Source organism: Pseudorca crassidens, chromosome 7 (assembly GCF_039906515.1).
Source record: "Pseudorca crassidens isolate mPseCra1 chromosome 7, mPseCra1.hap1, whole genome shotgun sequence".
NCBI lineage: Eukaryota > Metazoa > Chordata > Mammalia > Artiodactyla > Delphinidae > Pseudorca > Pseudorca crassidens.
This window is the reverse complement of record NC_090302.1, coordinates 56,399,306-56,413,779: the sequence shown is the minus strand read 5'-3', so window position 1 is coordinate 56,413,779 and position 14,474 is coordinate 56,399,306. Positions and strand designations below refer to the sequence as shown.

The 14,474-nt window shown below is 37.8% G+C and overlaps 1 protein-coding gene across 3 annotated transcripts in view; it reads right to left on the bottom strand.

Moving 5' to 3' along the window:
- IL33 (interleukin 33) overlaps window positions 1-13,142 on the bottom strand; it is a 54,587-nt gene extending 41,445 nt beyond the window's left edge. For 2 of the 3 annotated variants that reach the window (XM_067744326.1, XM_067744330.1), the window contains exon 1: window positions 13,099-13,132. The gene's annotated coding sequence lies outside the window, so the exon portion shown is untranslated. Of the gene's footprint in view, window positions 1-13,098 lie in introns of all 3 variants that reach the window. The other variant, XM_067744329.1, reaches the window with a different exon arrangement.
- Between the last annotated feature and the right edge of the window lie 1,332 nt (window positions 13,143-14,474).

Below are 14,474 nucleotides of genomic sequence, written 5' to 3'. Positions count from 1 at the left end.
GCGTGGGTTTATCTCTGGGCTTTCTATCCTGTTCCATTGATCTATATTTCTGTTTTTGTGCCAGTACCATATTGTCTTGATTACTCTAGCTTTGTCGTATAGTCTGAAGTCAGGGAGCCTGATTCCTCCAGCTCCGCTTTTCGTTCTCAAGATTGCTTTGGCTATTCGGGGTCTTTTGTGTTTCCATACAAATTGTGAAATTTTTTGTTCTAGTTCTGTGAAAAATACCAGTGGTAGTTTGAGAGGGATTGCATTGAATCTGTAGATTGCTTTGGGTAGTATAGTCATTTTCACAATGTTGATTCTTCCAATCCAAGAACATGGTATAGCTCTCCATCTATTTGTATCATCTTTAATTTCTTTCATCAGTGTCTTATAATTTTCTGCATACAGGTCTCTTGTCTCTGTAGGTAGGTTTATTCCTAGATATTTTATTCTTTTTGTTGCAATGGTAAATGGGAGTGTTTTCTTGATTTCACTTTCAGATTTTTCATCATTAGTGTATAGGAATGCCAGAGATTTCTGTGCATTAATTTTCTATCCTGCAACTTTACCAAATTCATTGATTAGCTCTAGTAGTTTTCTGGTAGCATGTTTAGGATTCTCTATGTATAGTATCATGTCATCTGCAAACAGTGACAGCTTTACTTCTTCTTTTCCGATTTGTATTCCTTTTATTTCCTTTTCTTCTCTGATTGCTGTGGCTAAAACTTCCAAAACTATGTTGAATAAGAGTGATGAGAGTGGGCAACCTTATCTTGTTCCTGATCTTAGTGGAAATGCTTTCAGTTTTTCACCATTGAGGACGATGTTGGCTGTGGGTTTGTCATATATGGCCTTTATTATGTTGAGGAAAGTTCCCTCTATGCCTACTTTCTGCAGAGTTTTTATCATAAATGGGTGTTGAATTTTGTTGAAAGCTTTCTCTGCATCTATTGAGATGATCATATGGTTTTTCTCCTTCAATTTGTTAATATGGTTTATCACATTAATTGTTTTGCATATATTGAAGAATCCTTGCATTCCTGGGAGAAACCCCAGTTGATCATGGTGTATGATCCTTTTAATGTGCTGTTGGATTCTGTTTGCAGTATTGTGTTGAGGATTTTTACATCTATGTTCATCAGTGATATTGGCCTGTAGTTTTCTGTCTTGTGACATCCTTGTCTGGTTTTGGTATCAAGGTGATGGTGGCCTCGTAGAATGAGTTTGGGAGTGTTCCTCCCTCTGCTATATTTTGGAAGAGTTTGAGAAGGATAGAGGTTAGCTCTTCTCTAAGTTTTTGATAGAATTCGCCTGTGAAGCCATCTGGTTCTGGAGTTTTGTTTGTTGGAAGATTTTTAATCACAGTTTTCATTTCAGTGCTTGTGATTGGTCTGTTCATATTTTCTATTTCTTCCTGATTCAGTCTTGGCAGGTTGTGCATTTCTAAGAATTTGTCCATTTCTTCCAGGTTGTCCATTTTATCGGCATAGAGTTGCTTGTAGTAATCTCTCATGATCTTTTGTATTTCTGCAGTGTCAGTTGTTACTTCTGCTTTTTCATTTCTAATTCTATTGATTTGAGTCTTCTCCCTGTTTTTCTTGATGAGTCTGGCTAGTGGTTTATCAATTTTGTTTATCTTCTCAAAGAACCAGCTTTTAGTTTTATTGATCTTTGCTATCATTTCCTTCGTTTCTTTTTCATTTATTTCTTATCTGATTTTTATGATTTCTTTCCTTCTGCTAACTTTGGGGTTTTTTGTTCTTCTTTCTCTAATTGCTTTAGGTGCAGGGTTAGGTTGTTTATTCGAGATGTTTCCTGTTTCTTAAGGTAGGATTGTATTGCTATAAACTTCCCACTTAGAACTGCTTTTGCTGCATCCCATAGGTTTTGGGTCGTCGTGTCTCCATTGTCATTTGTTTCTAAGTATTTTTTAATTTTCCTCTTTGATTTCTTCAGTGATCACTTCGTTATTAAGTAGTGTATTGTTTACCCTCCATGTGTCTGTATTTTTTACAGATCTTTTCCTGTAATTGATATCTAGTCTCATAGCACTGTGGTTGGAAAAGATACTTGAAAGAATTTCAATTTTCTTAAATTTACCAAGGCTTGACTTGTGACCCAAGATATGATCTATCCTGGAGAATGTTCCATGAGCACTTGAGAAAAATGTGTATTCTGTTGTTTTTGGATGGAATGTCCTATAAATATCAATTAAGTCCATCTTGTTTAATGTAACATTTAAAGCTTGTGTGTCCTTATTTATTTTCATTTTGGATTATCTGTCCATTGGTGAAAGTGGGGTGTTAAAGTCCCCTACTATGAGTGTGTTACTGTCAATTTCCCCTTTTATGGCTGTTAGTATTTGCCTTATGTATTGAGGTGCTCCTATGTTGGGTGCATAAATATTTACAATTGTTATATCTTCTTCTTGGATCGATCCCTTGATCATTATGTAGTGTCCTTGTTTGTCTCTTCTAATAGTCTTTATTTTAAAGTCTATTTTGTCTGATCTGAGAATTGCTACTCCAGCTTTCTTTTGGTTTCCATTTGCATGAAATATCTTTTTCCATCCCCTTACTTTCAGTCTGTATGTGTCTCTAGGTCTGAAGTGGGTCTCTTGTAGACAGCAAATATATGGGTCTTGTTTTTGTATCCATTCAGTCAATCTGTGTCTTTTGGTGGGAGCATTTAGTCCATTTACATTTAAGGTAATTATCGATATGTATGTTCCTATTCCCATTTTCTTAATTGTTTTGGGTTCGGTATTGTAGGTCTTTTCCTTCTCTTGTGTTTCTTGCCTAGAGAAGGTCCTTTAGCAGTTGTTGTAGAGCTGGTTTGGTGGTGCTGAACTCTCTCAGCTTTTGCTTGTCTGTAAAGGTTTTAATTTCTCCATCAAATCTGAATGAGATCCTTGCTGGGTAGAGTAATCTTGGTTGTAGGTTTTTCTCCTTCATCACTTTAAATATGTCTTGCCAGTCCCTTCTGGCTTGCAGAGTTTCTGCTGAAAGATCAGCTGTTAACCTTATGGGGATTCCCTTTTGTGTTATTTTTTTTCCCTTGCTGATGTTAATATGTTTTCTTTGTATTTAATTTTTGACAGTTTGATTAATATTTGTCTTTGTGTTTTTCTCATTGGATTTATCCTGTATGGGACTCTCTGTGCTTCCTGGACTTGATTAACTATTTCCTTTCCCATATTAGGGAAGTTTTCAACTATAATCTCTTCAAATATTTTCTCAGTCCCTTTCTTTTTCTCTTCTTCTTCTGGAACCCCTATAATTCGAATGTTGGTGCATTTAACGTCGTCCCAGAGGTCTCTGAGACTGTCCTCAGTTCTTTTCATTCTTTTTTCTTTATTCTGCTCTGCAGTAGTTATTTCCACTATTTTATCTTCCAGGTCACTTAATCGTTCTTCTGCCTCAGTTATTCTGCTACTCTGATCCCATCTAGAGTATTTTTAATTTCATTTATTGTGTTGTTCATCATTGTTTGTTTCATCTGTAGTTCTTCCAGGTCCTTGTTGTGGACCAGTGTTCTGAAGTTGGCTTTCCCACGTCAGAGGCACAACACTGAGTCCTGGCTGGAACACCAAGAGCCTTTCATCCACATGGCTCAGAATAAAAGGGAGAAAAAGTAGAAAGAAAGAATTAGTAGAAGTAGAAAGAAAGAAAGAAAGACAGGAGAGAGGGAGGGAGTAATGATGGAAGGAAGGAGGGAAGGAAGGAAAAAAGAAAGAAGATAAAGTAAAATAAAGTAAGATAAAATATAATAAAGTTATTAAAATAAAAAATAATTATTAAGAAAAATAAAAAGACGGATAGAACCCTAGGACAAATGGTGGAAGCAAAGCTATACAGATATAATCTCACACAGACGCATACACATACACACTCACAAATAGAGGAAAAAGGGAAAAAATCATACATCTTGCTCTCAAAGTCCACCTCCTCAATTTGGGATGATTCATTGTCTAAAGGAGGGAAGGAAGGAAAGAAAGAAAGAAAGAAGATAAAGTAAAATAAAATAAAGTTATTAAAATAAAAAATAATTTTTAAGAAAAAAAATTTTTTTTTTAAAAGAAGGAAGGATAGAACCCTAGGACAAATGGTGGAAGCAAAGCTATACAGACAAAAATCTCACACAGAAGCATACACATACACACAAAAAGAGGAAAAGGGGAAAAAATCATACATCTTGCTCTCAAAGTCCACCTCCTCAATTTGGGATGATTCGTTGTCTATTCATTTATTCCACAGATGCAGGGTACATCAAGTTGATTGTGGAGCTTTAATCCACTGCTTCTGAGGCTGCTGGGAGAGATTTCCCTTTCTCTTCTTTGTTCTCACAGCTCCCAGGGGCTCAGCTTTGGATTTGGCTGCGCCTCTGCGTGTAGGTCGCCGGAGGGCATCTGTTCTTCGCTCAGACAGGACGGGGTTAAAGGAGCAGCTGATTCGGGGGCTGTGGCTCACTCAGGCCGGGGGGGAGGGAGGGGCACATAGTGCGGGGCGAGCCTGTGGCGGCAGAGCCCAGCGTGACGTTGCACCAGCGTGAGGCGCGCCATGTGTTCTCCTGGGGGAGTTGTCCCTGGATCCCGGGACCCTGGCAGTGGTGGGTTGCACAGGCTCCCCGGAAGCGGGGTGTGGTTAGTAACCTGTGCTCACACACAGGCTTCTTGGTTTAGGCAGCAGCAGCCTTACCGTCTCATACCCGTCTCTGGGGTCTGCGCTTTTAGCCACAGCTCGCGCCCGTCTCTGGAGCTCCTTTAAGCAGCGCTCTTAATCCCCTCTCCTCGCGCACCAGGAAACAAAGAGGGAAGAAAAAGTCTCTTGCCTCTTCGGCAGGTCCAGACTTTTCCCCGGACTCCCTCCCGGCTAGCCGTGGTGCACTAACCCCCTGCAGGCTGTGTTCACGCCGCCAACCCCAGTCCTCTCCCGGCACTCCGACTGAAGCCCGAGCCTCAACTCCCAGACCCGCCTGCCCTGGCGGGTGAGTAGACAAGCCTCTCGGGCTGTTGAGTGCCAGTCGGCCCTGATCCTCCGTGCGGGAATCTCCCCTCTTTGCTCTCTGCACCCCTGTTGCTGTGTTCTCCTCCGCGGCTCCAAAGCTTTCCCCCTGCGCCACCTGCTGTCTCCGCCCGCGAAGGGGCTTCCTAGTGTGTGGAAACCTTTCCTCCTTCACAGCTCCCTCCCACTGGTGCAGGTCCCGTCCCTATCCTTTTGTCTCTGTTTATTCTTTTTTCTTTTGCCCTACCCAGGTATGTGGGGGGTTTCTTGCCTTTTGGGAGATCTGAGGTCTTCTGCCAGCGTTCAGTAGGTGTTCTGTAGGAGTTGTTCCATGTGTAGATGTATTTCTGGTGTATCTGTGGGGAGGAAGGTGATCTCCGCGTCTTACTCTACCACCATCTTCCCGGAAGCCCCCCTAAAGACAATTTTTGAGGTGTTTTTCAGACTAAGGCAGAATCCTCAGGATGACTTTGAAAAGAATTTGGGTGCCCTTCTCAGCGACGGGCAAGAAGTCCTAAAAAACTAAAAATGGTTGGAGTTCTGCAGGAATGAGGGGATGCTGAGAGTTTACCTAGCATGAATGTTGTTTTTTAACTGACAAATCTCTTTTCTTTCCCCAAAAAAGAAATTTAGATATGCAGAAACCTCAGCCATTCATGGCAATACTGTCTCCATCTGACAATAACAGGTCTAGGTATAGGCATGTAACACAGATCTTACCATTGAGACAAAGGGGAGGTGTGCCTGGGACTTCTGGGAAACTTCCTCTCCTTAGAAGTAAGTGCTGTTTGACTTCCACTCACTTGCCCTCTGTGAGGATGTGGTGCTCAAAGCTGGGCCAGCCATCTTCTCCCATGAAGGGAGAGATCATGGACAGTCTGAGAATGGCAGAGCAGAAGGGTAAGAAGAGCCTGGGTCTTTTGGTTATGTCCTTGATTCTTTGCACCAACTCTGGGGCTGCCAACTTCAGAACTTCTTGTTAAGTGAGCAGTAAGTGTCCTTATAATTTGAGCCATATTCAATTTGTTATTCTTTTATTGCAGCTAAAGCATATCAAGTGATACAAATTATCTTTACATATTTTTTGTCTAAATGTAATCTACATTGGCTTTTTCTAAATCCTAAAAAGAAATGGCTAACATCTAATGTATTCTGGACATTGACTTAATAATATCTCTAAATACAGTTGGGTTGTTTAAACATTCTCCCCCACCCCCTGCTCAAAGCCCTTCTTTATAAACATTTTTAATTTTAGTAAAAAATAGATAATATAAAACTTACCATCTTAACCATTTTTAAGTGTACACTTCAGTAGTGTCAACTACGTTCACATTGTTGTGCAACAGATCTCTAGAACTTTTTCATCTTGCAAAACTAAAACTATATCCATCATACAACAACTCACCATTTCCCCCTTCCCAAAGCCCATGGCAACACCATTCCACTCTCTGTTTCTTGTGTTTGACTACTTTAATACCTCCTATAAGTGGGATCATATAGTATACAGTATTTGTGTCTGGCTTATTTCACTTAGCATAATATCCTCAAGGTTCATCCCTGTTGTAGCATGTGACAGGATTTCCTCCTTTTTTTTTAAGGCTGAATAATATTCCATTGTATGTATATACTATATTTTCTTTATCCATTCATTAGTGGACATTTGGGTTGATTCCACCTCTTGGCTATTCTGAATAATACTACAATGAACATAGGTGTGTAAATAACTCTTCAATATCCTGCTTTCGATTCTTTTGGATACATACACAAAAGTGGGATTGCTAGATCATATGGTGGTTCTATTTTTAATTTTTTGAGGAACCTTCATACTGTGTTCCATAGCAGCTAGTTTAAACATTTTAATATTTAAATAATGATATATTTTAAGCAAAATTTTAGTATAATAATATGAATACATAAATTGATATTTTAAAATCAATAAAAATATTTTATATGAGAGAAAAGCATGATATGACAGAAACAGAATGGATAAACTGAAAAATTTTATATCATGAAAAGATTTTGAAATTTATAAGTAATTATTTGAGTTGTTCTTTTAAAAAAAAAATTCAGATTGCCAATAGTGGTACTATTATTACTAGTTTTACTATTAATTTTACAGATTGCCAATATAGTACTTTTATTGCTATTTTATTCTTGTAAAACACCAGTAGGATTTGTTCACCAAAAATTTATATATATATTAATTTGTATATAATATTGATTATGAAAATCATATACATATAATCATGCATTAAGTCATTGTGAGTGCACACATAGTAGCCAAATGAAATGACTTGTAAAGACATTGAAGATCAAACTTCAGTTAACATCCTATTTATAAAGTGAACTGTTAAGCAGGTTTCCATATCCTCCAGTAACTAATGCAGCAACCAAATTTAAAAAACTGTCAATTAATAACACATCAACATTTTCAAAGTCAAAAAGAACTTAAACAATTGGACCAAAGTGTAAATCAAACAAATGTTTATATACTCATAACAAAATAAAATATTAAAAATAATTGTAAGAAGTATTTTGACATATATCATAGAACTCCAGTGATAATACAAATATGAACTCATGATTTTAACTGAACTGCTTTAATTTCAGTATTAAGATGATATAATCCAATGTATATCCCAGGGCCCAGATTTTGGTAGCCTAATAATGTTCTCCACTGAAGAAACTAGGGCTCTTTGGAGAATGGCTGATTTAATGTTTCAGATAGAAGAAATGCAGGGTGAGCCTGAATAACTTGTTGCCTGAGAACAGAGATGCATATTTTAAAGTTCTGAGGTAGTTTAAAAAGAAAGAGCCACCGTGAAGGGGCTTCTGTGTGCTAAATTGTGACCAAGTGACTGAAGACAACAAAAAATTATAGCTAATCAAAACAAGTCTGAAAATGAGTTAATTACACATCACCAAAAATCATGAGTCCGTAATGATGCTCAAAAGAGAAAAGCACTGGACTTTCCTGGTGGCGCAGTGGTTGAGAGTCCGCCTGCCGATGCAGGGGACACAGGTTCGTGCCCCAGTCTGGGAAGATCCCACATGCTGCCGAGCGGCTGGGCCCGTGAGCCATGGCCACTGAGCCTGCGTGTCTGGAGCCTGTGCTCCGCGACGGGAGAGGCCACAACAGTGAGAGGCCTGCGTACCGCAAAACTTAAACTATTCCACAGCTCCTTCACTACCACATTATCCCAAATTAGTTGATAGAGGCCAAAGCCACAATGAGAGTCCCTTCCAAAGTTGGTATTCAGCTGGCATGCTCCACGTGGCTAGTTCCTTTCTCACTTATCTCTGCCATGCCATGCCAGCTGTTAAATGTTTTGAACATCATCCCTGGACAGACCATGAGATTTTCTTTCACAACCAAATGGCCACCCAGTGATATACTGCATTGTGTATTAGATATTAAATTTGATTGTTAGAAGACATTTAAAATTCAAGAGTATAGAAGCTTTCTACTCACAGATGTGTGAGTTCCTGGACATTGACCTGAATAAGCTAAGACACAATCCATACCCTGGATATTTAATTCCCATAAAAGTTTCAACAGAGCTATCTTGTGCAATGATCAGAAATACAACTCAGAGGTCTGGAAACTTGTCCACCATGATGTGACAAGCCTTTGTCTCCCACCCTGCCTACTTCATGGGCTGTAGCAGTTTCCCAGATTGCTGACTTCATCATCCTTACATGGGAATCCAAGTAAGCTCAGTCTTGGTTACCTGGTAGCTGGGTTTAAAGTGAAAACTACTGAAATGAAAAGACTATGCTAGACACTTCTCTTCTCCAAAATAAGACCTAATTATTTTCCTCCCCTGGACAGATATGACCTCTTTCTATGCCTAATGATGCAGAGCAAAAGAATATAACTGGTGTCCCTTTCTTTGCCAAGAAGAGGTGTTGCATGTAATAAGTACAGAAGTTATCTGAACCTAGCAGTGAACTACAACCCTCGAGGTTACTAGTCCCTGCATGATTCTATCTAGATAGTAGGGAGAGCCAATAAGTCTAAAGCCAGATGCTCTTTTAGGAGCATTTCCCACAAATAACCAGAAAAAAAAATTGGACGCTGCTATAAACTGGACTTCTATCTAATTTTTTATACTTTTATGAATTAAAAAATACAAAGATTTATAAACAACCTTTTTTTCCAACTGGCACATCACAGTGCGAATGACTTTAATGCTTCTAAATGCTGTGTCTAATCTCATGGACCTCATAGTACTGAGGAGAAATCCTTCCACTTGACATAATGAATGGTAATAATAATTGGACAGCCACATGTAAGCATTATATGTCACATCCTAGGCATGGAACCCTCCAAACTTTTTTAGTAAAACAGCTTATACTCCTTTGAGTCAATAACATCCGATTTATTCTAATAAATGTAATTGGCACCACATAGTAACAATTATGATTATGATTTCACAAACCATATGGCATGTGAGAAAGTCAGTGAAGGAAAAAATATGCATGCTCTTTGATAAAGTAATGCTACATATACATTGAGGTAATACGGATCTTATACAAGTCATAATGAAGAAAAAAAAGGAAGCTAAAGATAGCCACCGAATTACACTAGCATGAATGTTGGCACCTAGGTCTGTGGCTCAAACTCTTAAAAATGACTAGAAAATAAGAAATATTTACTCAAGGAAACAATATTACTACTATTGATTTACCTGCATGAAGCAATCATGCTGACTACTGATAAAGTATTGTTTAAACAGGATTGCTAAAGAGTGTGGACAATTAATATATACAATATATGTATAAAAGATAATTGAAAAATAAAACCTTAGGTAGGAAAAATTTTGGAACTAATAAATTCAGGTTAGAGGAAAGTTCATGTTTGGGTTTAACAAGCCCCCAAATGAAAGAACATGGGGAAAAGTCATATCATTTCCTCTTTTTAAAGAAAATATAAACTACTTAAATAGCATTTCTTAAACAACTGCAACTGATAGAACCAGCAGGCTAAGAAGTTAGGGCTAAGAAGTTAGAGTGGTTGAGATTTGAACACAGCAGACATGCAAAACTATGAAGTTCTGTCCAACTCTTTAAGAAAATATCTAATCTTTGCTAGGAAATCCAAGAGAAGTAATGAGCAAAACATTCTTACAATTGCAAAAGGTCTCAGATTCATTAACACTGCTGGGGAAAATTGTGATGATCATCCAATTTATGAGCTGTTCAAAGTGAAGGGGAACTAGATGTAGACTGGTATGCTGGTTAAAAGTAAAGCCAAGTTTATGGATGGATACTGTTTGTTCTGGCATTACCAGTGGGAATGACAAAAGAAAGTCACATAAGAGAACAGTGGCTGACAAGAACCCTTTCCCTCAGATGGTAATGAATGTAGCCCTAAGGAAAACAGGTGAAAGGTTTTAATGTTATCTCACTAAAATTTTTGTTTGGAAATGATGGAAAATTTGAGTAGAAAATGGCTTCACAAAGAGGATTAGAGACACATTAAATTAAGTCATTTGGAATCCATTTTCTCTGTTGGTCTTTCTTATTCATGGAACTTAACTCTGGGTTTTAATTGCTGTCTGAAATTTGCTAGTTGTGTCATGTTGGGTTAGTACGATCTTTCTAAATCTCACCTGCTTAATTTTATAAATGGAGAAGATAATATTTATTTCACAGAGGTACTGTGAAGATTAAATGGGAGAATGTGGAATGAATGTCTCACATTTAGTAAAATTTCAGTGATCATTAACAGTTACCTTTCATGACGGCTTCTGACTTGCTTTACCTTCATAAGCATCTCATCACCTCTCTAGGGTAGAGTGTTTTATTATTGTTTCGATTTTGTTTTACATTTTACACAAGAAAAAAAAAATTTAGGCTCAGGAAAGTTAAGATCCAAAATCATACAGCTAATCAATGACAGATAATGGAGTTGAGGCCTATCTTACTCTAAAAATCTGTGTTTTTTACTATTATGCTATACTGCACTCTTCACTTAAAGCAAAAAACAAAACAAAAAAATCAAAAACCTTCACAGATATAGCATGATTTACCAACAATAATAAGGACAGCATGTGAACGTGTGCCAGGAGTCTGCTACAGGGAAGAAGTGCCCCAAACTCTTTATTCCCCCCTTTAACACCTCCAAAAATGAACTTTGCCTGTCCTCTAAGGCTGTGTACCCTTAAAGTTTCCTTTTTGCATACAGATATAGCACCAGAGAAACCACAGGGAAATTGAAAAGAGATTAGAGGTTCTACCAGGATTTCCTAAAGTCCTTGAACCAAGCATCATTTTTTTTTAATGGAATTAAGATCTCTTTCTGCTGTTCAAGGAGATTATTTTTGGTCTTAATGTTTCTAAATGTTCCTGCTGCAAGTTGAGATATAAGAGAATTCTATCACTTGATTCCCACCATGTTTGGCAAAATTTCAACTTGTTGAATGAAAGATACATTGATTTTGGCGCAGTTACACTCACATCTCCAAAAAAGACCTCATGCTATCAGATTTACTGGCATAAATATTCCGTGATGTATATATTTTTCTTCCCCCAGTGCTGCCCCCTCTGCAGTACTTCCATGTAATGATTTAACTTTGCACTCATATCTCCAAAACAGACCTCATGCTGTCAGATTTACTCGCATAAACAATTCTTGGTGTTTATTTTTTTCTTCCCTCAATGCTGCACCCCAACCCCCCTCCTCACCTCCCACAGTGTTTCCCTGTAATGATTTACTTCCTCCATGGAGCAGAACTTTTTACAGCTGAAACTCAGATACATTCCCTGAAGTTGGTCGAAAGCTGTTTATTTAATCCTCTACAGACTTTGGCCAGAAGAGGCAGCTCCCATTTCTCAATTGCTTCCCTTACTTTTTAGACCTATTTCAACCCCTAAGTGAAAGTTCCCCTCAGGATTCTTCTCTCTCCATAAATGGGAAAGGAAAAGAGGTACATTCTTGCTTTAGATATTGTAAGTTAAACAGTGATGGGAAAGTGAAAAACATCTAGGTCAACACATTGCTGAGAAAATGAATTATGCAGCCACCAGTCAAATATTTGTAGGAAATCCAGGATCCTTTCAGAGAAGCATGGAGAAGAAAATGTGAAATTTGAGTTGCAGACAGTGATGCCTATGAGAATTTTTTACAGTTTAAGGACACTACCCAGCTGTGTGATTCACCTCAAGCACCCACCCTAAACTTTAAGAAACAGAGGATTCTGAAGTTTTCTGAACACAGAGCTGTGCCTTTTCAGGGTCGAAATTAGAAGAAGTGCACTAAATATTCAAAAGACAAATGTGAGAAGCAGTAGGTAGGGATGTAGGGAACAGCATAGGATGACATACAGGGATGCATACAGTGACATAAAGAGATGATTCAAGCTGAGGAAGCACAATGCTGAGGAGTGAGTGAGCATCAAGAATATCCAGCCACACCTAGTCCTAGATACTCCACTCTCAAGTCTCCAAAGACCTTCTAGAATCAACTCTTGTGCAGCCACAATACTCAGGACCTTGTGTCATGTTTTAAATTAAAATAGTCTGGAGGCAAGTATTCATGCAGGGAAAGATAAGGCAAAGGAAAGTGCAAGACAGCAAGAATTAAAGAGAACAAAAACTATTTTCACTCTAAATGAAGAATAGTAACAACACTAATGAGCTTTTAAATTTACTTATTTAGAATGTTAATTCCTTATTTTTTCACAAATGATTTTTGAGCAGATTTTTTTGAGGGAATGGCACTTTTCAGTTCTTATATTTGTCCTTCTTTCTTGAAAACCGCTTGTAAACAATTGTGAGTATGTTTGTCTTGGATAAGCATTTCAGGAGTAGGAAATAGAATTATCAACTTGCTTTACGAAGTTTTGTGGTGAGGAAGGGGAACAGTACTATAAAAACAATTTATTTTAGCAATCTGTTAATAATTTTATAAATCACTCAAAGGAAAGCAAAATGGAATTCGAAGTTAGTAGCAACTATTATCATCAACTTTTACTTCTATTGGCAATAATAATAAATCGACCTAATCCTTTATTTTATAGAAATAAAACCATTTCTCCATGGTTCTCAAGGTCTCACTTTGCAAGACGTGACTAAAAATCTACCAGAATATTGATTTCATTCTTACCTTGTGATCTTGTTTTGATTTCTCCCCTGAAAAGCTGCAGTTCTCTGTTCAGAGAGCTTGCAGTCTCTATTTATTACCGAAAGTTTGGCAGAGAACCAAATTGCTGTAGAAGGGAGAGCTGAATGGATGAGATTTTAGCAGGTTTTAATAGCATGTAAAAAGCCAATAGTTACAATCCTGTCAACTAAGATTCACTGCTTTCTGTCTTCTCCCCATTTCCATCTTAAATTAATCCAGCAATTATGGATTTTATGTTCTGTTTTTATACTTCCAATTCACATGAGAGTCATGTCACATGCAACACTTTCATTATCCCTAAGCCTGAGCAATTATCTGTTACAAGCTAAGTGTTGTGTTTGTGAGGAATGAAAGAAGAGGGCTGTATCTCCTCTTGAAATAAAGCAGTGAAGGAAGAAGGCAAGTAGGCAAGAAGCTAGACGATCTGTGCTGATTTGGAGTTGAGCTGTGTGCAGTAAATGGGAGGGAGAGATGACAGGCAACAACCAAGGGACCTGTCATTATGCTCTACCCTGGTAATTCTTGCAAATACTAAGATTACAAAGGATAAACAGTATGACTTTATGATGTACTCTGAACTCTGTTTTATTATAAAATGTTCCTCTTTATTTAAGAAGTATCTCTTATAAGCAGTATGTAGTTGGTTTTTGTTTTATTTTGTTTTTAACCAGTTTGGCTATCATTTATCTTTGTACTGGACTATTTAGTCTACTTATATTTACTGTATTTACTGATATATTTGCATTTATGTCTACAATTTTGCTTTATTTTTCTATATTTTGTCCTCCTGGTTTATGCCACATTTTCTTTCTTTCTTTGCTTCTTTTGGATTAATCAAATTTTTAAATTATGAAAATTTCCCCTAGCAGTCATGCACTATAACTTTTCTCTCCTCAGAAGAGTAAGATTGCAAAATACAACAAAAACTGCCAAAACTTCAGCTCTGTTTTAATGGCTTTCTAATTATTTTAAACCTCTGCCTCATGCAATTCCCTAATTTGGCAAATTTTTTGAGGAGAAGACTCTTTGTATGTCAGGCTCAGTTCTCCCCGGCCTTTTTTTTCCACTAAGTTATTGGCCCTTCAAGGCTCCAATTTTGTCTCTTCAGCCCCACAAGACAACCAAAGACTTTGCTGATTTCTCTGTTTCCTAGCAGTGGCCTTCTGCCCAGAGAGAATCCAGATTGCCTGCCTCCTGGTGCAAACATGGAATTGACCAATGCCCTTGGGAAAAAAGCAGCTGTAGCTTCAGCTTCCCTGTCCTTGGAATCTTGATTCCTCATCCTCAATGCTTCTTATCTTTCTCTTACCTTAAATGGGTTTTTGTTTGCTTGTTTTTTTGTTTGTTCATTTGTTTGT